Source organism: Lampetra fluviatilis, chromosome 19 (assembly GCF_964198595.1).
Source record: "Lampetra fluviatilis chromosome 19, kcLamFluv1.1, whole genome shotgun sequence".
NCBI classification, from domain to species: Eukaryota; Metazoa; Chordata; class Hyperoartia; order Petromyzontiformes; family Petromyzontidae; genus Lampetra; species Lampetra fluviatilis.
The window spans coordinates 13,673,288-13,697,255 of record NC_136293.1 but is presented as its reverse complement, the minus strand read 5'-3'; the positions used below and the strand labels follow the sequence as shown (position 1 = coordinate 13,697,255).

Here is a 23,968-nt window from a genome sequence, read left to right as displayed (position 1 = left end):
AGTAACCTCTTGCCAATCCTTTAGTATGAAGCCAAGCACTCCATGTTCATATTTCACTTACTACTTTGTGCCGGGATGTTTATAAATGTCCCCCACGCTTCAGAAATAATTGCAAAACATCGTTTTAATGTACATTGCTAATTGGAACTTGTATTTTGTATTCTTTGTTCCTACCACGCAGGTCTCAGTGCACTAAAATAAACCAACGGTGCCTTCTCTGTGTGCTCTCGTTGTTTCGGCCATTTTATTGCTTGCAAAAAAACCCAAAGAGGAATGAAAGTGAGGGTGAGAGAGAGAGAGAGAACGTTGTGATTTGCTCTCAAACACACCCGAGTGCTGAGACGGTAACCCGTTGGCACGTGTTTCTTGAGGCTCACGTTCGCCTTTTGGCGTCCTCTGGTCTAATACAGTTTGAGACGAGGCTCAAAAGAAATCTGTCTCTGGTGTGGACCAATCAGTTTCAAAGACAATGCATATTTTATCAGTGTATTTTTTGTTTGCATTCTGACTACAAATATTGTGGCTAATCCAGACATGATTCCTTCTACAGTTAAAGGTTTCAGTTTGGTGTTTTAACATCTTAACACCTGTTTTGTTGCCAGAATAAAGGGTTAGACATGTTTCTGTCTTGAGGCTCACGTTCACATACTATACCGGGTAGTTATTAAAGGCTCAGATTATCCGAGTGGCATTCTAGACGAGGTTCAGATACCCCAATCATTACTGAAGTGCACATTGACAGGAGTCGAACCGAGATGTCAAGTATGGCAGGGCACAAAGCCATATAGCACTGCTACCTACAAATGAGTGCACACACAAATATACAGAGAGAGATCCCCCAAATAGCCTTAACAGACTGTTGGGGCAAGTGCTGTTAGCGAGCGCCTATGAAGGATGGAACGGCACACGAGGGCATTGGTGGCCAGCACCACGCCAGGGTCGTCTTTGCCTTCCTAGTAGCGATGTTTACACATCGCACCAGGTACTCATTTGAGTACTGGTGTTGGCCTTGAGAGGGAATCGAACTCGGGTTGCCGGGTTTGTAGCGCAGTGCACCAACCGCTCTGCCCTGCTGGTCTCCCGAAAGGGCACGCGCGTGCACACACACACACACACACGTGCACACACACACACGTGCACACACACATACACACGTGCACACACACACACACACGTGCAGACACGCATAATTACATTCACAAGGTCGCCTAAATGTTTACAATAAATTTGGGATAAGTTGACAAATGTATACTTTCATGAGCAAAGGAATTCCCTGACCAAAGTCTATGTCTGCACCATTTAATCTGCTGGAGGCTTGCCAGTGGACGTGTGAGACATCGCTGCACCAAGAAAAAATCCATCGTGTGACAGTACCTGCAGTTTAATTTCTCCTTGTCATCCACTGATCCAACGCTTGGTGATATGACGCTCTTTTTTGCTGTGAAATATGCTGTGTTTGCCAGTCTTGAGTGAAAGGGGGTGGCCTGTTGAGTATAAGAAATGCAGAAGCAATTTTATAATATCCCTTTTGATTATTAAAACAATTTTGAGGACAAATTGGAAACGCAAAAACAGCACTCACGCTGCAAAGCTAAAACACATTTTGACACCAATTGGTGAATTCGTGAAATTTTACTTGGTAAATATGACTATCTGTAAATTACTTGCATTTATACATTACTTGCTTTTGTACTAGCCTGCCAATTTTTTTTTCACATTACTACAAAGAAAAATTATGAAAGCTTATTTTGAAGTATAGTTATGTTGACTGCTCACACGTCATATATATATGAAGTGTAAAAAAAAAACGTGTTTATATTTTTCGTTCATACAATTGTAAGTTGTTCAGCTCGAGTTGCACTGACATGTGTTTTCTCTAAGTGGGGGGGTGGAGCAGTGGCAATGCGCCCCCTACCACGGTGGCGCATTGCACTGCAAACCCGGCCACCTGAGTTTAATTCATGGCCCTTAACAAAGCCACACTGGCCAGCGTGAAGTTTAGTCAAAGTTCGGACAACGGCATCGACGCCTTAATCCAGCAGTTGGTTGACGAAGGGCTGAACATTATCATTTTATCAGCAAAGCAACGTGTAGCAAATGACTATGAAATATACAATGTGAATGTAGCCTTCTAAACATGGGCCACTCTTCACTTGTGCAAAACCAATAGAGATGGCTAACTCAGGTCATTGCCATTTAGAGAATCACACCTGCATGCAATTTAGATTTGACTGCATTAGAAAATTTGCAGACTTCCTGATGCCACATCAGTGGAGTTGCATTTCCTGATGATTTTGAAGGGAGATTTTTTTTCTTCTTCTAGAAATGTTTCCCTATTCAGTGGCTCAAGTCGGCAGCATCCCTCGGGATTTGAAACTCTCGCATATCATTTCCAGATGTTGTGGGGCTTTGAAGACACATCCAACTTTGCCCGACATCACAAAACGATGTTAGCAGCTTCTGACGACTATTCCTGGAATTCCTAATGGCAAGAACGATGACGCTCGGTGTAACATTCCTCGGGAGAACACATTTCGGAAGCTATGCAACAAATAAGAATTCCTGCCCTTTCTGTCCGCCCCACCTTTCTAAGAAAGCAATTGGAATACCATCTAGTTTACGAAGCCTATCTACAGTAACAAGCAGACAAAGCTGGAGAACGTTTTGCACCGTTATATTAGGAGTGATATCACTGGCCATGCACATTGCCACGTGGTGAAACGGTGTAAGCTTTAGCTCACGCTGCTACAGGGGGGCAAACTATCCTCTGTTTCGAAGAACACCTTCCAAATGATGGCTTTTCGCGGGACTAGGCCATGAAGCCAACCAACTTTAGTAGATAGCCAGACCGGGTCTGTCGGCACAAATTATTCCGGTAGCATTCATTATTGTCAGCTAGATTTTGAATGCCGCTGACATTCACGTCACCTTACCAAGCCACCGCGCCGTCTCGATGAGCAGATTCCTACCCGAGCAGCAATGCATTGCAATGGCAGCCAGCGACACACGAATGCACGCACACACGAGGTGCGGACCGGCAGAGATGTGTCAGCGCGTGCCGCTGGTGCCTGGGACAGGTGCTGGTCACGCGGCAGCAGCGCGCACTTGTTGCAAGCTGCCAGACCAATTGAGGGATGGCAGCAATGGATTGAAAGATAAACGTCCACGCGGGTTGCTCAACCCGGGCAGTGTGGGGCACAGGCAGCAGCGCAAGATGTGCGAACCACTCTTGCGGACAATCACATTACTGTCCACGACATTGCCGCTGTAATAAGTATTGGTGTTTGGTCGGTTGAAGGCAAAAAGCCATTACCGTTTAACTTCTGCAAGGTCACTGCTTGGTGGCACCCAAGGAGACTGCTTTAACATCACAACACATGCATATCTGCCAGGAGCACAGAGGTGTTATGCTATTCAACTCACAGTATGTACCTCCGTTGCATCTCGTGCAGTATATTCCCATGACTGCAGAACGGTCCCAAACGATGAGGTTTTGACGGTGAAAATGACCTTCAAAAAAACGTGTTCAACTTTTCATCAGACGGCATGAAAATTACTTTTTAAAATTCGGAAATGTATGCATTGATCTACAGACAGGCGAGACACATTAAGACTGTCAGGAGGCAGAGAGAGAGAGAGGAAGTTGAACAACCTTAAGCCTGCAACACTCATGGGACGAGTACATGGTGTTACTTGAATGATATGTTTAATCGTCGAAGAGTATAATCTTAGGCTCATGAATATAACAAACTCAATAATTACAGCATATTCCTACAGTTATTGAGTCTAAATACTTGGAAATGAAAATTGTCCAGTCAGGTTGAATTGAGGATGCTATGTCATTTCATTTATGCCAAATTCTTTGACAGCAACACGAAGCTGCTTGGTAGGCACGATGTAGCTTGCGCCAACGTATCACTTGCGCCGATAAGTTGACGTGACTACTTTGCAAATGCTGTTTTGTAAAGGTATATATATATATTTATATATGATGCTTTAGATTAACTGTTCAATGGTGCACAGCATTTGGACGTGCTCAGAGCTGGTCTGCTGATAATTACGATCGACGCTAACTTCATCTGCTACTGGTCGCGAGGTGAGATTTGGATGTTGAACATATTTTTCACCTTCTTGGTTCTTTCGGTAAAGTCACGTAGAAGGGAAATAATAAAATAATAAAAATAAAACAATCCAATTCTCACGACGTTTCGATTGCAACACCAGCAATCATCATGTGATGTGATGATTTCGATTGCAACACAAGCAATCATCACATCACATGATGATTGCTTGTGTTGCAATCGAAACGTCGTGAGGATTTTATTGTTTTATTTTTATTATTTAATTATTTCCCTTCTACGTGACTTTACCGAAAGAACCAAGAATATGAATCCCTGCAGTCACGAAAGTTTTAAATCGAAATATTTTTCACCGTACATAGCCAACCGGCTGACTGCAACTGTAATGAAGTGAATAATTCTATAGCAGCGTTAATAATAAAAAAATATAACAACCACGAAGCGTGCGTCGAGCCACTGCGGCTCCACGATGTCCAGGCAAACAGAAACCCACTTTGTGTTCATCCACTCGATGCAAGTAAAAATACATCACAATGCTCGTTCTCTGTTGGCTTTGTTGACTTTGAGCCCCTTTGCACTGAATGTTTTATACATCTCCAGCTGTTCTGTTTAGGCAGGCCAAAACAGGCTGTCATGCTAATAATTACAATTTTCCGCAAGAGCTTAATTTAGTTTAACAGTAGGAGACGTATTGCAGCCTCGCTTGAAGCACATTTCTAAGGCAAGAGAAGTCACATTCAGAACTTGCAGTTGTCAAGTTGCAAACATAATCTTGCATTGTACGACTGCTGTTAATCCGAACAGTCTTCTAAACTGTTTAACCTTATACAATAATTTGCACTTGAACTCTTCTGTGCAAAAACAACAAACAAGTCATCTCATCTACTCCTGGTTGGGTGTTGACTGAGCCCGTCATCCCGGTGGGGTCATTTAAAATGAGTTTCATTTTCGAGAGAAATCAAGAGTCGGTTGTCCTATAGATAGATTCACCCCCGCCATAGGTATATGGAATTCCCAACACCACCTCTGGGCAGCAAGCAGGAGATAAGCACCAGCAAAGTGGTTTGCGTGCTGCGTCAATTGTCGGCCACGGCTAACACCAGTAGCGAGCGGTCTTGGACACGCACTTCAGCAACCCGCACTCACCAGCAAAGTGGTGCAGTATGGCCAAAACACCTCCATGGCCGACCTGGTGTGGGAGAGCACCCATCCAGCAGTGGATTGGCATAGAGCTGTTTAATATAATTGTTATTTGATAAGATAATTTAATCATACATTTCAAATACAACATATTACAATTATACTTAACGTGCCAGTATGTTGTAATACGTATTTTGTTGTGGACATACATAGTCCAATTGGCATGGCTTCACTTAAAGGAGCGTTAGGCTCGACAAAACACATCTCTGTAGGCAGTCTTTGAAATCCATGAGATTACTTATACACCACTCGGCATGTGTGCTGATCCATAAAAAAATACTTAATTGTTAAGGTTAAAATATAATTAGCGGCCAACCTTTCAATACATTCGCAATTTTTTGTAATTGAGAGTGGCGTTCAAAGTGTGTCGCCATCATACGGTGATACACGTTGGACCTCCCGAGCGCTTTCACGTCTAAACCAGGACCACCCACCATATACATACATTTTATGGCTTCAGGAGGCATATTTAGCGCAGGCATCACAGACATATCTGATTGGAGGGTTGGAGGAGAGGGCAAGAGAAGCAACACACCCCTGCCGAGCGTGAACATTGTGCAGTCAGCCGTGAATATCCCATAACTGTAGCATCCATATACAGCGTGCCCTCGAGTTCACGAGTGTGAGGCCGTGGCTTAATTTCAGGGAAAGTTAAGAGGCAATACTGGGCTTATTAATCTCTTCATTGGCTTGCATGCGGCTTCTTGAATGGGAACACATTAAATTGCTATTACTACCCAGCGCACCCGTGCGTGTTTATTTGCTGTACGCGGCGCAGTAATCCCGCAGGTGCACTCGGACAGACCGCCGGTGGCAACAGAGAGTTGCCTCGTGCAGGAGACAATGACTTGTTGGGGCTGCGCGGCCTACTTGGCTGGTGCAGACTTCGACACCTCTGAAATGTAACTCGTGCCACTGATATTCTTTTTACATCCCTTTTAAATTGGACATTCCAATATTCAACACCACCCTCTCACATTCTGCCCGACTTTAAAATGATGTGACATCTTGACTTAAAGCTTTCGTGACTGCAGGAATTCATATTCTTTGGGTCTTTCGGTAAAGTCACGTAGATAGGTTCAAATAAAATAACAAAAAAAATACTACCCAAAGAATAGGATGTGACATGTATACATATTTATTTTCTCTCAATTGTTATAAAGACATCACGGGGCCAAGTGTTGTCTTGGTGTCGACATTAAACAGCAGATGAAAGCTACAGTTCTTGTTGGGAAGAGTTCCTTGGGTGGCTCAGAACTTCTAATGCCTGCACTGGAACACTGACGAGACAGTTTTTCAGAGAGTTTGAGCTTGAATGTCAGCAGCAACTTGGGATTAATTGTATTTTTTTTTTAAGTGTATGAGTCTCATGGGCTCAGCCCAATCACCAATGACAGCACAAATCATCCCATTAATGTACAAGTTGGCCTTTTCCCTTCATTTCACTTGCACCAGCCTTGGAAGGGCTATACAGTATTTAAGAACTGATACGAATGATTGGCATGCAGTTCCTGATTTTGTAAAGACCAATTAAAGAGTGACTTTTAGATTACTGTAAGAGAGACCTATTAAAGTTACTTCAGCAGTAGTTCTGTAATGTTATCTTCCAAGGCCATTGTGTCACATAGCATGATGCTCTATAGGCTCTTTTGCTTTATCACATGGAAGGTTTTCAGCTTTTTAAGTGACTCAAATATAACCAAATCAGAGAAACTTGATAAAAACACAATTATATAATAATACAATATTTTATAGTCCTTTGCAAATGCACTGCTGGACAAAGGCGTTATTAACTATTTTTGTTGTACCAGGTAAGGTCCACTGAGCGAGCTATGAAGCTTGTTTTCAGAAGCGACCTGCCCACAACCGATAGCTCAATGAAGTGGCAGCCACATACTGTACTCCGAGCGCGTGATGTTGATTCTAAATGTGGACTCGGAAAAAAATCCACGCGAACTCGGGGAGAACCTGCAAAGTCCAAATATCTAGGAATCGTCAGGGTTGGGATCAGAACCCAGGACCTCCTGTATATCAGCAGAGGTAGTCAATATCTCGCCACGGTGGTGCCCCTCGCTAACCATACTTCATCACGCTGGTCGGTGGAGTTGACCGGTCCAGGTACCACTGATGTTAGGCGTGGCCGGCAATCCAACCCCGGTCACCTGAGTCACAGCGCAGTGTGCCAACGACTGCATTGTCCCTCCATCCCAAAAATACATGATGCATATTAATGCACTTTTCATTTGGTGAATCACTTTTCATATGCACATATTTATTTATTTATTTTCCAGTAAGTCACACCAGGAAATATACATCGATCCTAAATGTAAACAATAAACAGTGAAATGTCAATAACACTCTTTTTTTAGACCTGCTTAGCAGATGTGGTGAGTAAGCCTGGGCATATGGCAATGCAGGCCAGGGTCCAACATTTCCACAACTTAACACCTCTGATATTGTTTGCCATGATGGACCCAGAGCCAGATCGTCACTACATGAACATCTGTCCACCCTGGCGCAATTAACCAAGGGTGAGATTGATCACAGGCACATGTACAGTGCTGAAAGAAAATGATCAGGTGGGTTCATGATAAGAATCGTGAGTCAGGAACCAAAATAATGTGTTGAATTCAGGTCCGGCATGTCCTTAATCTGCAGCTAAGTAATCTTCTTTGCAGGCCCTTTGCAACATTGCTCCAAATCACCGCGGCTGCAGGCCAAGCGACAGACACCATTTGAATTGAACCAAATCTCAGAGACCAGTGACCCCTTCCTTTAAGAGTTCATGGCAGTCCAATTCAAGGAGGCGATCGTCTGATAAAGGTGAAAAAAATGATTTATGAGGCCTCCCCATCGCTAGCTTAAGCTGACAAATCTTCCAATTTCCCACGTGTGAGCCATGGGATGGTTTTTTCGAATGCATTATCGGGGGCGCGCCATGGCTGATTCAGAGAGCAAACAAGAGGAATTGATCCCTGGGTCCAGGCTTGCAAAAAGACGCTTTGCCATCACTCTTAGAGCGATTTTATTTTTACATGTAATCTTCTCATTACAGAGGTTGAGGGTTATTACCACCGTCTTTATGTATGCTGTGCATCTGTTAATCCATCAAAAATGTCAGCTGCTTGAGTAACAAAACATTAACACGTGAAATGTTCTCGCATACTCTGCTCAGAGCTAGCAGATCACATGGGCTCAGGGAGCCAAATCTTACCTTCAGACCTCAGCAGTGTAATGCAATAGAGCGTTATGATTCAATGGATTTAATATTTCTTTATTTTTCAATTGATTGCATTTCCAAAACACACCAATTTTCTGTCGATTAGACAATACATACTCTGTGAAATTGGCGGCAAGAAGAGGAGATTGTGTGCCAGTAGTATTGGCATAAGTTTTCCAACATTAAAACCTTTAAAATTACCAACAATGACTGGGAAGAGTCATCAATATTAATGGTGCTTTACTGGATAGGGTAAGGGGCCCATGGGCTTCACCAGAAGGGGCCCATGGGCTTCACCCTTGGATAAACTGCCATCACTCAAGTAATTGGCATAAAGATGATGAACAATTGAAATCATTGAAAACAAAGGAAATATATAAACAGAATCGCAGCAGAATTTTTTGCCCTCACATTTTGGGCTGCAATGGGGCTGACGTCTGCTTTTATTTCAATCGGCTTTTACGCCATTTCGTAAACAGCCATTTAACATGCGGGTTATAATTATGTTTTTCTAATGCACGAATATATGAATTGACTTCCAGGCATTTTGAGGTTGCGGGATCGCTCTCGCGATGTATGCCGATGATGCAAAGGGATGACGAGGGATGGGACAAGCTGGGTTCAGCGTGTGCCATTTCCTCTCGCGTTAAGCCCCTTGCCCTCATTAACCCTCCGCCATGGCCCTCAGCTGGTGACCAAATCCGGCTGGCCGGTAAAAGATCCTTTTAACAAAGGCGGCCGCGGTATTTGATTCTTTCAAACGTCTTCATTACAATTCTACACGGTTTCTTAAAATTTGCAGTGATTCTAACAATTTATACAGCCTGTATGAAAGATACTGCACGAGTACTTTTGTATGAAATTGCATTCATTATGTGGCTGAATAGCAACGCTAACAGTCGTCATTTAGTAATAACAATAACAACGCTTAGAAGTGCTCGGATCTCGTTAATGTTGTAGAGACCTCACAATGTCTGGAATTTGCACTGAGCATAATTGTCTTTAATACTCCATAATTGCATGTTATGCAGATTTATATCCACATGAAACACAAGGATACTTCATTTTTTAAGATGAGCAATGTCCTATATTTGTCTATATGTACCAATTATGTTCATAATAAAGGTTTTTGGGTTAGATCGCGTTATTATACATGTGTCACAACCCTCCACCACCCGACACGGCCAATCAGTAAAAAATGTGTCACGTTAATAAAACGCCAATTAATTACTTATTCAGCCCGCCGGTGTGTTGAAGAGTGAATCCACAACATTTACAATTTTTGAGCCCGACGTTTCGCTGGTAAGTACATCAACCAGCATCTTCGGGCGATTTTCCAGAATAGTGAAGCCATCTACTGCTTCCAGTCTTAAATAGAGCATGATGACGTCATCATTACTCTTTGGTTCTTTCGGTAAAGTCACGTAGGTAGAAAAAATAATATATCGCGACGTTTCGATCGCAACACAAGCACTCGTCATCAGGTGAGAACTACAGCAAGAAAACGTCTAAAGTAGGCCTACTTCAAAGAGAACCAAAGAGTATGGATTCCCGTAGTCACGAAAGCTTCAAATCATCATTGTCGAACTCCATCAGGTTTCGAGATCAGAGGCGGAGGTGGGGGGGTATTGCAATTATGTAATAGATCAGTAGTCAGCCACTTAGCATGTGACGCCTCTATAAGGTATTGCATTGTGTATTCCTTCATAACGAGCTTTCTTGCCCGTCCGAAGACAGGTGAATATAGCAGTGAATATGAAATATTCAATAGAAAAAATATTTAGCTCATGATCATTAATGAGGGGGGGTTGCCCCATGTGGAGTGACGTCACCCGCTAATGGTTATTGGGGAGGGGTGCAGCATGTGGAGTGACGTCACCCCCTCATGGTTATTGCGGATGGGTGCGGCATGTGGAGTGACGTCACCTGCTCATGATTATTAATGAGGGGAGGGGTGCGGCATGTGGAGTGCGCGGCCTTCTTGTGCGTTAGTGTAAATTTACACGCGGGCATGAATATTAATTAAGGGGGGGGGCTCTTTTGCAGTGACGTCACGTAAGGTGTGTGCCGCGTAGATTTATTTTTTACCGTCACTTTTTGTAAAGAAACGTCATATTTGAATCGACTTTGCGTAATAAATGATTTAATTCAGCTCGACCTGCGTTAGTGTAAAAATCCACCCACTCATGAATATTCATGAGGGGGGTGGGCCTCATGTGGGGTGACGTCATGCGCGGGACGGACAGACATTTCTGGGTGATTAATATTAGTCGGTAATATGCTTCCAGGCTGCGCTGAGTCTGTAGCTGTCACAGCGGTTGAAATTATTTGTATTTTTCTCAATTTCGATTGATTCTCTAATTAGTCTAAGCCAGTAATAATTAGCTTTGCATAACACTTCAACGTTGTCAAAATAAATTGAATGTTCTTGTTGGCAAGCATGCTCTGCCACTGCTGACAGCTGTGTTTGGGAGAATTTAACATTCCTTTGGTGTTCTTTTAGTCTTACGCTAATGTCCAATATAACATTTACCGTGTAAGCAATTGATCCGATACACACCTTCTGTTGCTAACTTCGGTAATTCGTCTTTAGTACAAGACACGAGTTTTTGAATGTTGTGTACCGTACCAAACCTCACTTTAATGTTTTGCTTTTGCAAAACACGGGCTAATTTGTCAGTAACTCCCGAGATATATGGTATTTTAATTGTTTTGATAATCTGATCACTTTCAGCAGTATTGGTCAGTCTTGTTTTGGCATTCAATGCTGTTAATTTGAGCATTATTGTAGCCATTCAGTCGTAGTGCTACTTTAACATGTTTAATATCTCTCCTTCACCACTTGACACTGTTTTTGCCTGATGTATGAGCGTCTTGATGATAGAGGATTTCTGTGCTGGGTGATGATGCGAATCTGCATTCAGATAGGCATCGCTGTGCGTTCCCTTTCGGTAGCCGCTGTCTGTTATTTTACAATTTTACTGATTGGCCGTGTCGGGTGGTGGAGGGTTGCGATCTAACCCAAAAACCTTTATTATGAATAATTCTGGTCGCGAAAGCCTACGTGTTAAACTGCCCCTTTATGTTCATCATGAAACATTAAAACACCGATTACTTCATCAAACTAATTTTAGTTGAGTCATTTAGAGCCCTTTCATTAATCCACTGCTTGATGAGAGACTCTCCACGCCACGTGGGTCGTGGGCATTGTTTGACCATACTTCACCAATGTAGGTTGTTGAATGCAGGGAGCATAGAAAGTGTAGTACAACGCTGTATTTTACTGCACAGCCCACCGTGTAGCCCTGGCGCCTCATGATAACCTGTTTGTGTGCAATGATCTCCCAACTAAGCACTCTCCCGGCTCAACCCTGCTAAGGTTCCGAGATGTGACGAGATCTGATGCATTCTGGGTAATTTGGTCACAAGTTAAATTTAACTCATGGTGATGTAGATATTTCCTCAGTCCAACAGTTTTAAATTGTTCCTAAGACCTGTAATAATGAAGTAACTACTTCACATTTTAAAGCTACTGAATTTGTGATTACTAACATAAGTTGCATGTATTCAATCATCGATGCACTAGTCAAAATAGTTTCAAGAAATGTGTTACATTTGCATCATCACACGTTATGGCAGTGGTGATTTTTAATGTATCCATCCAATTAGTGCAGCATTCATGTATGCAGCGATGGTTACGGATCGTCACCATCGGGCCTCCAAACAATAACCCGTGGAGCTGTCTCATACAGATCGCCTGAAAATGCCTCCTAAGCACACAGAGGGAAACCTGTTTGCAGAAAAACCATGGCCATAAAATATTTGTTTCAATACAAAAACCCAATGTAACCACGTAATGTTTATGTGCTGTCATTATCGACGTAGGTTTTGGCAGTGGTACTGTGTGACGTGTTTTCTGATTGTACTCCGTCTCCTTCGACGCGACGTTCATAGCAGCTCCAAGCGCGTGGATCAAAACGTCGGACGCCGCGTCGGACAACGTGCGGTGCTACCTGGAAGCGCATCGGGAAGCCGTACTCTACAAGTCCACATCGGTCCTTTGTAATATACACATTCCCAAAACTTTGCACATGACGGCACGAGTGATTATACGAGTGTCATTTTAAGTTATTTCAATATATTTTAGATTTTAACTTGCTGTATTCACACCATGCAGAGCTTGCGCTGAATAATAGGAGTGGCAGACATTCTCCTGGGACCTGCAAGCTGGTGTCTGGAAATATAAATCCGCACGGATACACGACCGCAATGCTGTTACTAAGCGGCTATACCGGCGCTAACTACAAACGGCCCCCGTAAGCCTCAAGGGGCAGAGGGCACTGGTCTTTGAGCTCTGCAGTGCCCCACACTTTCCACATGGCCCTGAATACAGCTGCTTCTTGGGCAGATTGAGTTGCATTTTTAAGACTTAAATCTTTGTCGTGCTGGGTCAAGTCAAGTCCAAAAAGTCGAAATGTCTTCACCCTCAATTGAGTGTGTGAGCAGGGCTCATTCCCATTCGTACTTTAAAGCCCGTGTTGGAAATGCCTCGTTCCCATGGCAGGATCCACTTTGTTTGCACTGTGACAACTGTTGACTTCCAACAACGTGGTACCTATTTTATAAACCCCACAAGGATGATGGCTTGATTCGATGGACAAACGGAATTCAAGCTCACGGCCTCCAATTGGGAGTGTAATGTTTGTTTAACTTTTAATGTCTGTTTATAATGACACCCTGCTGCTGCTCTATATAAGAACGGGAGACACAGCAGAGCCTCACCATTCTGGCGAATTGCCCGATGATGCTGGATGCAATTACCAGCGAAACGTCGTACTACTCAAATTGTAAATGTTGTGGTTTCACGCTTCAACACACCGGTGGGCTAAAGCAGTGAACTATTTGTCTTTTGTCAACGTGACACTTTTTTACTGATTGGCCGTGTCGGGTGGTGGAGGGTTACGACACATTTATAAATAACGCGATCTAAACCCAAAAACGTTGATTATGAATAATATTGGTCGCGAAAGCCTACGTGTTAAACTGACAACCAATATACTAAAACTTTCATTTTTGCCTACGTTTTTTTATAAAAAGTTCAAAATATTTGTTTAGCGTCAATTTGGATGCATCAATTTCCACTGTGTGAAATGAAATTTGAAAAGTATACAAAGCCGTGGCATAACAGTATTTGATATTCATGAGTCTTTTCCATCATCTGATTCTATAGCACGCTTTTGTTGAAAGACATCGTTCCTCAACCCGGCTCATTCATGTGGTTGGTTTGTTGAGATCTACATTTCACTATTATTCTCTTCCAAATGGTCTAATATGTCTGTAATAGGAGAATAATTGGTCTCTAATTCTTCAATTCAGTTTTATCACACTTTTGAAGAGAATAATAATTGAGAAAACATTGCATGATTGACGCATTTAATTAACATGTAAACTTTTAGTGAACAAGTCCGCTAAATATGATATAACTGGTCCCCCTCTTCTCTTACGTCATGATGACTGCTTAGAGAAGTTAGTGGGCTTGGGCAGAAGGGTGACCGCCGGTGGCTTGGGCGAGAAACAGCGGCAGCCACACGAGAGAATGTGCCGGAACATATATCTCCTGCGGTGACGGAGCGATGAAATGAGCTCGTGTGTGGGAGAGCGAGGTGGGATGTGGCATCCTGAGAACATGAGAGGTGGAGATGGTTTGGCAAGGACTTCATCAAGCAGTGGATAGATTATGGCTGGTGATGGTAAAACGTTTTTTTGAAACCAATTACCATTATTTCTCCATCAAGAATTTAAGCGGAGAATGATAAAGGTAAATGCAGTTTAATTACTGTTTATTAACATAACGTGCGAGTGGATTAGCATGACACTGATGATGATGAATGGCATCCTGAAGAAAACCCATTGGCCAATGGACGTAACAGCTGTTGCATCAAGAGCAATGCATGTCTATAGAGGTTTAGCGGCAATGTCAATCACGACTGCACGTGATACACTTAGGAGGGAGGATATGTTCGAAATCGTGTGTCGATGGAGATTTAGGCTGTGCTGCTGGCGGTTCGCTGAAAACTCGACTGAACACTAGTTTATTTAGAACTGCTTTTGTGTTTAGTTTGTTGGCCCCCTCACCGATTACGGTGCGAAAGAAGTTGAACATGTAGCAGCAGGCGGCAAGACTTACCAACCGTCCGCAGGTGCTGGGTGTGTGCAGACAACGGCGAGCGTCACACTAAGTGGATCAGCAGATTGCTCGGCGTGAGGTGTGGCCCACACCCTTGGAGGCCGGCTGGTCAGAGTGGAAGAGTCATGAAGAGTCCCCTCTCCTTTGCCTGCTGCGGTGTGAACGCCACCACCGCAGTTATGAGAGCTCTCCTTGGCATTTAACTCCCCGAGGTTGTAATTACCAACATCTTCATGAAACATCAGTGATAAAAGTGCAGCAAACATCATGGAAGATGTTAGCTGGAGACCGGCTTGCAGATTTTTAAAGTGTACAGTAATATAAAAAACCGGGGAGCGTCTTGGTATGTTCATGTTGTGGACAGAGATGGATGGTGGCAATGCAAGGTTATACTTTCCTTCCAACAAAGCCTGGCTACTTGCAATGACAGAAAAACATTGCGGTGAGAAAATGAGACGTAGCATCCGAGATAAACAGACACCAACGTTATGCGCTGATGGATTTGGGAATATTAAACCACAAAGCACCGAGTTAAGTTAAATTACTTTTCCAGAGGTCTCGCAGAAAAAAACTGTTACCTCACAGGTGGCACAACCCTTTGATGGTGGCTCTGATGGATATAGAAATGGGATTTAGAGATTTCAAATGCCAGGTGTGAGCAATAAAAAGCAATCTATAAGTGAGAGAATTCATTCACTCTTAAACCATCTCAAATTATGCGCACCTGATGTGGAAAATCTTTAATATCCATAAAATACCACAATGTCACCACTTAGACCTAGGGCTTTATGAACCAGTGCCAAGATTGAATATTATATTTAGCATTTTCTTTTTACAAATATTAATAATTCATAGCTATGCTTTTTGTTATCTTATAAATGAAGAAGGATAAAGCAGTGATGCAGCAACGCTGGGCATTTGTTAATATGGTATGCCAAAGCCAAAATTGAGAGCGATGGCTTTGAAGCCGATTGGATTGCTATCATCTGTACATTGACAGGCTAAACTGAATAAACTGTAATGACCTCAGTGCCTTTAGTATTCCACGAAGTAGTATAATTTATGAGCCGGACCTGTTAGGAACGTGACATTTTGTATATATGGCATGTATCGGAAAGCCTGCAATCTTAAATTGTTCTGATTATAAAGTGGTTTGTTGTAAACATGTCTTGATTAATTTACATGTCGCTTATTTTGATGGCACATCATTCTTTTGGACACATTTAAAGGTTATTAACTCGTAATTGATGACGTTTTTACTTGTTTAAATTGTGTAATGGCTGCATTTTAGAAATGTTGTATTATTCAGGAGAGCTTAGTATGATTGCACTGAGATGTGTGTTGCACACTCGAAATGAAGGACGTGGGCATGTGCTCCAAATCGAGGGCAAACACATTTATTTATTGTGGTCAATCTGTAAGATGCAACAGCACGTGTGTCAACACACAGCAATCCTCAACCGAGTCGCCATTAACCACGTGACTGGTGAACAAGTCCGGTTAATCAATAACCCCGCCAGCCACCCACAGGCCCAACTAGTTATCGCATGCTGGTGTACACACCGTGCATTGATGTACTGCACAGCACATCAGGACTTTCACAAAACCACACTTTACTCCCTTGCTGCAGGAGGAAATCATTAAAAGAGTGGTCCATTCCTAATGTGCCACGTGTATAATTGTTTTCGAAAAGGATATACAATAATAGGGCACTTGAATGCTCCTGCAGATTATATCGCATCTCATCTCAATCATTCCAATGCGCTGCTCCTGAAGTCTATCCAAGGATACCCCCAGTGGCAGCTGTCCCTACGAGGCACATGGCGAAGCAGCAATGGCCTGCACATAGAAATTGGTCTCCAAGTAGGGGGACATGGTGCTACGTGGTTTTTTCCACTTATTGCGTGAGTAGTTGATTAAATTTTGAAGGGTTAACACGAGTACACAGGGATTTGTTTTATTACCTCAGGGGATCTTAATATGCGCTGTGAAGCAACGGCGCACATATATGGTTAATACACCCCATTCAGTCCCAGTATGAAAACTAGTCATGCTGCAGCTCGCATTCGCTACCATTTCCCCCTAAAACACAATCGTTGCTTTCGGTTAACAGATTCTGAAAAATGGTGGTGCACATGTTTGTGTTCTCAGAAGTGCTACCGTAGACTGGCCCATTGCAACCACTGACCCCTGTGACTGCAGCGATGTGGCACCTTATCATCATCGTCTGCTCATGTCTCGTCCATATTTGCATTTGTTGAGGTTTTTTGGGACAGGCTGTAACTGTAAGGCCAAGCCGTGTGCACATTCTTAGTGAGCGCTCAGCCCAACAGATTCCGTTTCGAGCACCATGCCCATGCCATCACTCAGTTTCATTTTAAAACCAATGGCTTTGTCTTGAGTTTGAAATAATGGTCCACAATACACAACCAGTATGGTCCTGTTTCTTATGAATAGGACAGCTTTGTGGGGTAATTCGTTTAATGAACACATGTGATTAGCCATCTCAGGTAGCTTACCCTCTGATTTGCAAGGCCTCCGATAATGTCTGTGTTAAATGTGCATCAGAGTAGCGGAATGTTTTGTCTGCTATCTGCACAATCGGCTATAATGATCTGCCTCAAAGTTTGATCAGCAGGGTGAAATCCGAATGAATGTTGATTGCCACCAACATGCCTCGTGAGATATTTTAATTCGGCGATTCTTATAAGAATACACAACTGTTACAGGACGTTTGCTCTGCCGTTACAAAATCAACAAACCATTGTGACGAGCTATCAAATATTAAGTTATGCCAGAAGATTATACAACCTCACGATTGTATAAACAATGGCGAAACAAGCATTGGGTTAGCTGAATCAAGCATGAAGCTAGAGTATAATTATGTGTGCCAATACATCAGTTTGTAGGAGACATGCATGCAACGCATCTCCTATGATTGAATGGAACATGCCAATATTCCTAGTTATCCAACAGTGCTCACACATCACACACTGTCGAGATTAAGGTGGGCATATTGATGTGCTATCATTTTTGGGACAAGGACACTGTGATTGAAACATGCCTATACACTCACTTACCTGCTAAAGGCACAGAGCTCAAACACATTTTTAAATAAAATGTCCATTAAAAAAAAGAGCAGTGTAAACCAAAAGGCGACATTACTAAATAAAATGCAATGTCTGATTTTGTCTCACGTGAAAGAAAAAATTAAAAAATTGCGTTGTTAAAAATATATATTGGGTAGACGTTAGCAATTTTAATTTTGAACTTTTGCATAACGTTTTTGGATACACTTAGAGTCATAAACGCGTGATATTTGGCAAAAGTCAGATATAAAAATATAGTGGACGTATTTGTTATTCATGTAGTGTACACAGAGTGAGGTGAAATGAGCATAGGTGAAGAGCCATCTCACGGAGCAGGGGGAGGCACCTGAACAGTGGCACAGTGGCGAGTGTGCTTATTTAAAACATGCCCTTTACTGATCATAGGTTTTTCCTATTTTTTATGGCAACAAAACAGGCGTTAAGATGTTAAAACACCAAACTCAAACCTTTTACAAGGAATCATGCCTGCATTAACCACAATATTTGTGGTCAGAATGCAAACCAAAAACATACTCTGATAATATATACATTGCCCTTGAAACGGATTGTTCTACACCAGAGACATCTTTCTTTTGAGCCTCGTCTCAAACGGTGTTAGACCAGAGGACGCCAAAAGGGGAAAAACCGATTATCATATTTTGGTACTGGCAAAGGAGGTCCCATGATGTCGATGCCCTTTAATGCCTGTTGCCCAATTACACCGCATTAGGCCCTCTGACAGCTGTACCACTGCACATGACAAGTTTAAACAGGGGAGAGGAGGATTAACCAACCATCCCCCACTCAGTCTGCCACGCGGGCGCGATTTCAGCGCAAGGCGCTGAATGCCCGAGACCTTTGGTGTTAAAAGGGTGGCCTGGTGGAATTACATTTCAATGCCGATGTCCTCCCATTAAACGGGGAAGGATTAAATTAAATGAGTACGAAAATGCACGCTGTGCGTGTGTCGTAAGCCCTGCAGAGTTGGAGGCCTGTATTGGTCCTAAGGTCAACATATTACCTTGATCCTGCATAGGTGCTGTATGAACACTTCGCTGAAGATATGCAGAAGGCTATGTTTAATAAGGAACTGAGAATGTCAATGAATGCTCATTTCAAACTTTCTTTTGAAGTTCAAAAGTGTGTAAGGCTGGCTTTGGAATGTGACACGTGAGATAAGCCTTTAGGGCCAGTTCACTCAATCTTCTTATTCTAATTGGCCACAGAAAAAGACCTGATTGAAATTAGTCGCAGATATAGCCATTCAAGTGGTTCCTCTGTTTGGCAAGGGAGGGCAGTCAGTTCCCCATTCATTAGGGTGTCGCCCCTGTCACTTCATGTGAGATTGTATTGGATACCTGGAGAACTTATTAAAATACGTTTCCATCTCGGCACATATGACAGTGCATCGATTGCAATCGATTATTACGCTCACGATTAGAGGTGGGCTGTTTGAATATTGAAGAAATCGATGGATCTACCGATTACCCGGTTACCACGTGTGCCGCTGGATGGGAGGTGATTGGCGAGGCTTGGTGACATCGTTGGCATCGTCTGCCACGTCGCGCTGCTCGTGGCTTGTATGGGGGACTGACATTTTTAAAGGAGCCTGAGTAATCGACGACAAAAAGTAGTCTATTTTAATTGGTTGTTGATTTATTTAATTAATCGACTAATTAGTGCAGTTCTACTCTTGATACACTCATCGGACTGTGCATGTGAGAATCATTAATGGTTTATGCAAATTATTTGCTAACACCTATAACATCTAGCATTTGACCAGCATTGGTTCAAGCAAGGTTGACTGCTGATTAGACTGTCAAAATCAGTCCAGAGATCCAATTATACTGAAATTACGCACTCCCAGAAGACTTTGCAGTTGACAGGAAGTGTAAACATACTTTTATTTTTTAGGTGTAGGGACAGATATGCGAAGGAGATATATGTTCTGCTTATTTAGTTTGTTGCTGATATTGCATGTAAGCTAATTGATGATAAAAAGAAATTGCAGAACTCAGACGTTAATTTTTTTACAAAAAAGATGGTGGGGAATTGGACGAAATAATAGTTTTTTATTTAATCATGACCCCTAATCATGACAATTCATTGAGTGGCCTGGGAAGTGAGTCATTTGATGCCTATCTTCTTGTTTGTTAACATCTGCACGAACACACAACCGTGGTCACCTAAAAATAAGTATATAGGAATTGTGTACGAGGCGTCGTCGCAGACTTTTAATATAATTGTATAATATTAATCTATTTTCTTATTACGTGTATACAGTCTTGGCATTACCATTTCAAAATGCACTGGCCTGATATGTAGGACATATGATATACAAATCTTCAAAATCATATTTTTCATTTTTGTAATAAGAAACAGCCTTGAATTATTTGATTTCTACGATGATTTCAATTTAGATAAGTCACACATTTTTGCTGCCGAATTTTCACAATGTACTAAACAATCGTGACTGAAACATCTAAAATGTCCCTTTTATTGCATCGCTCCTTTGTGCATTTATGAGTTGCGCCCTTTATCGTGAGCAACAGCTTTGCCTTTTTCTAATCACCATCAACACCAGGGTAGGAGAAACAAAATATTAATCCAGCAACCCTTTGTGCTTTTCTTTTTTCCCATGGCCAATTAAAAATCTGATTCACAGTTGCTCTCAGGATAATGCACAACAATTAAGTTCAATGCAGCTGTTCTCACAGTGCATTGACGACCCAGCACTCGCTGTGGCTTCCCTCCAGTCACTCGCAGTGAAGCCCCCTTCTTGTCGCTCTTTGACTGCTACTTGCACGGTCACTACGTCCGTAAACTCCAGCCGCGGATTCCTTCACCGATGATGACTCAGCCATCCACGCTGTTCAATCGCCACCCTGCAGGTAAAAACACGTCTCTGTTTGCTTCTTACCTGGAACTGCTCGACTTTGGCATTCCCTCCCATCATCTCCTTCACCAAACTCTGATAATTACCGTGCTCTGGTTAAGAAACGTGTCAACTCTTACCCTTGTAACTTTTATGGTGCTGTTTGTTGCTGTGTACATGCCATTTTGGACCTGTGCTCAGTCACTCTAATTGTGAGATTGGGAATGGACTGACTTACAGATAATTAGACAAGGGGACGTCAGGAATGATGTGTGAAACAATACAGAGCATAATCAACACTTTAGTTTTTCCAAGGCTTAAAACATTAGAAGAGACCCGTGATAAGGGTGGGGTGAAATGCTGGCACTGCGGTGAGTGCGTTGTGCTATCAACCTCGTGACATCACGAGATGTCTGAACGAGTCACAAGCCCACCTCACTCCCCGTCAGCAGCCCGCACGGACCGCGATCGTGAAGTGTGGCCACACGACATGAGCAGTCCTTCATCCAGCAGTGGATTGATCAAGGACTATACAACTGTCATTAAACGCATTTGTGCCGTACATGTCCTACGAATACCACCTCAACCATCAGGAGCACGTTAGTTGTTTGCCATAATGAGAGATATTGTAGTTGCCTCCTTAAAGCGAGTACCTCGTTTCAGACGGAACAGTCTGGATCGCTGTTATGTGAATTGTGTTGGCACCCCAATCCATTGCGCCTTTATATTGTCCCCATGACACAGTGGAGGTACTTAAAGATAGGATTATTATTGCCATGGATTGGCATATATTGTACTCTAGTGGTAGTGCCTTAGCCCAATAGTCCATACTCCAAGGCAGCTGAGCAGCATCCAGATAACATCGAGTAAGATGTTAAGTCGTGTTTACAGCGATAAAGAGTCCGTAATATAATTTTCAAGAGATGTCCTGATGAGCGGACATCGAAGTTACATTTCAAATTGGAGAATTTTTACCAAATGAAATCTCAACTCGGCAATAACAAAACGATTCTCTGACAGCGAGAGATTCTAGATCCCACTTGTAAAAGAGATTATGCATCTCAATGGGGAGATACCTGGTAAAAAATATATTTATTTATGCTGCATTCATGCAAGGTGTTCGAAATAATATTGCACAGCTAATGAAGGCAGATACCGCTTACGCCAAAGCCACTATCGCTCATGTCGCTCTTTCAGATGTGTCCTTGGAAGCAGAGGGCAGAGAGGCTCATGCCCAGCCAACGCTACTTCCATCATATCAATGCAAAACAGCACACGTGTCACAAGTGACACGTAATTTCATGCTGATTGAGTGACCATAAGTGCAGCAAATGTGCCAGGGAATAGACCTCGTGCATTTTTAACAGTCCTCGGCAAGGAAATATGAGACACATTACAAGGCCAGCATTCATTTTCGCAATGGGACCATAAACATAACTGGCAATGTGCAGTTTTATGTGAGAAGTGCATAAGGTTTTTTTTTTACGTTGTGAACAAATGAAAATTATTGCATTTCAGACGAGCGAAAATGTTAATGTTTAATCAAAACGCATTTGCAGCATTGTTCACTTTATCATTGGCATTACAAGGATTAATATTGTTAAAAAATCCCATTCGGGTATCTCGCCTGAACAAGGTGTTATTAACTGAACACCAAAGGGTATTTTTGAAAACCAATTGCGTTGAGTTAATTATTTGAAAAAAATAGACTATAAAGTGAAAAAAAAATATTTGGTGATGAAATATTTTCACCGCAATATTTTTTAAGAACATTCTTGGAAATATTAACATTTTAATAAATTTCCGTTTTTAATTGCATAGATGCATTATATCTTATGCTTATTATAGTGAACTAATTTGAATTTGCCCTTTTGAAAATCGTTGAAGGTCAACATTTGGTAAGAAAAACGTCGTGATTTAATTGAGATGTTTTCATTTATTTTACTTTTTACCTACGTGACTTTACCGAAAAAACCTAAGAGTATGAATCCTTGCAGTCACGAAAGCTTCACATCTATAAAAAAAAAAGCGTGCTTGCATTTTTACCCCTCCCATTTCCAAGCGACACGCTCCGCCATCGAACAATACGAGCTGGAGACACTGACCCGATGCCAATGCCCGACAGGTAAAACATCATCAAGCCTTGGGATGCATCCTCATGTCAATGACTCTCAGCAAACAGTTGACGTGGACATCATTTTGTGTACGTCGCAAAGGGCATAGCAATGATTTGTAGAGTGCGAAAGAAGTTCAACTTCCACATATACATACGTCCCAACGCTGTCTCTGCACTGCGCGTCCTCATAGGGAATTGTCAATGCAATGAATGCGTCGGATACAAGAGTCCTGGGGACACCGACATTTAAATCCGTGTAGTAGTCCTCACACCACTTGACGCGGGGTCAAACAGTGGGGATGAAGACTGCCCTGATGCTTGTTTGAAAGTAGCGATATTGATTCTGCGGCGTAGGTTTTCGAGGTTGAGGCTGTATGGCTCTCCAATCGCTTTTATATTTGTTACGAGGGTTGTTTGGCACAATGTCCGACGTTTCGCTTCAATGTGCCAGGAGCTTCTTCAGGAAGAAGTTTTGCGAAATGTGGGACATGCCGAACAACACGTGGCACATCCAGGTAACAGATTGGAGCGGGGCATTGATTGTTACTCGCCTACAAAGCGTTAACTATATTAAAACAGTTGAAGTCTACTCCATGAAGAAAAAGAAGATCAATGCTGCTTTGAGAATTTGTCTGAGGAACCTATAAAGAGAGGACACGACGTGGGGGATGTAGCAGGAAATGAAAGCAATAGCAGAGAGCACGTCTGAGTGGCACGGGAAATACGTTTGTGACCGCGTTCCATCTCCCGTCAGTAATCGCTGCTCCATCAGCCTGGCCATCAATACGGTCACAGATGTGACGTCCCTCGAGCTCACGTTTAGTGTTGCCAACACTCGCATAGGCGCAAAAAAAACCCCGGAACATATCATGGCAAGAAGACGAGGTCACAACAGCTGAGAAGGAGAGAACTGCGCACGTGGCAATGCGTTGTCTCCCGAGTGGTGGATTGTTGTTAAGCATCTGACAAAAAGCAGGACTGTCGATGTCCCGGGGAGACTTACAGATTTCCCAGGACAGCAGCTACTTTGACGAGATCGTGAAACAAACCAGGGCAGGAGGCAATCCTACTCCACATGGCAAGAGTCCGAGCCAGAGAGCTACGTGGACGTTAACGTCGTGGATAGCAGTCACCAGATTGCTGAAGTTGAGAGTGGAATCTGTCAACCAACAACCTTCACCATCCAATTTCAATGCAGTGAT

At 42.6% G+C, this 23,968-nt stretch overlaps 1 long non-coding RNA gene across 2 annotated transcripts in view; it reads right to left on the bottom strand.

The window, feature by feature from the left end:
* Positions 1-453: 453 nt before the first annotated feature.
* The window catches only part of LOC144937515 (uncharacterized), a 31,116-nt gene continuing 7,601 nt past the window's right edge, over positions 454-23,968 (bottom strand). The window contains exons 1-3 of one of the 2 annotated variants that reach the window (XR_013637753.1): positions 14,687-14,828; positions 1,375-1,484; positions 454-1,072 (exon numbers count right to left, since the gene is read on the bottom strand). This is a non-coding gene — a long non-coding RNA (uncharacterized LOC144937515). Of the gene's footprint in view, positions 1,073-1,374; positions 1,485-14,686; positions 14,829-23,968 lie in introns of those variants that run through there. The other variant, XR_013637752.1, reaches the window with a different exon arrangement.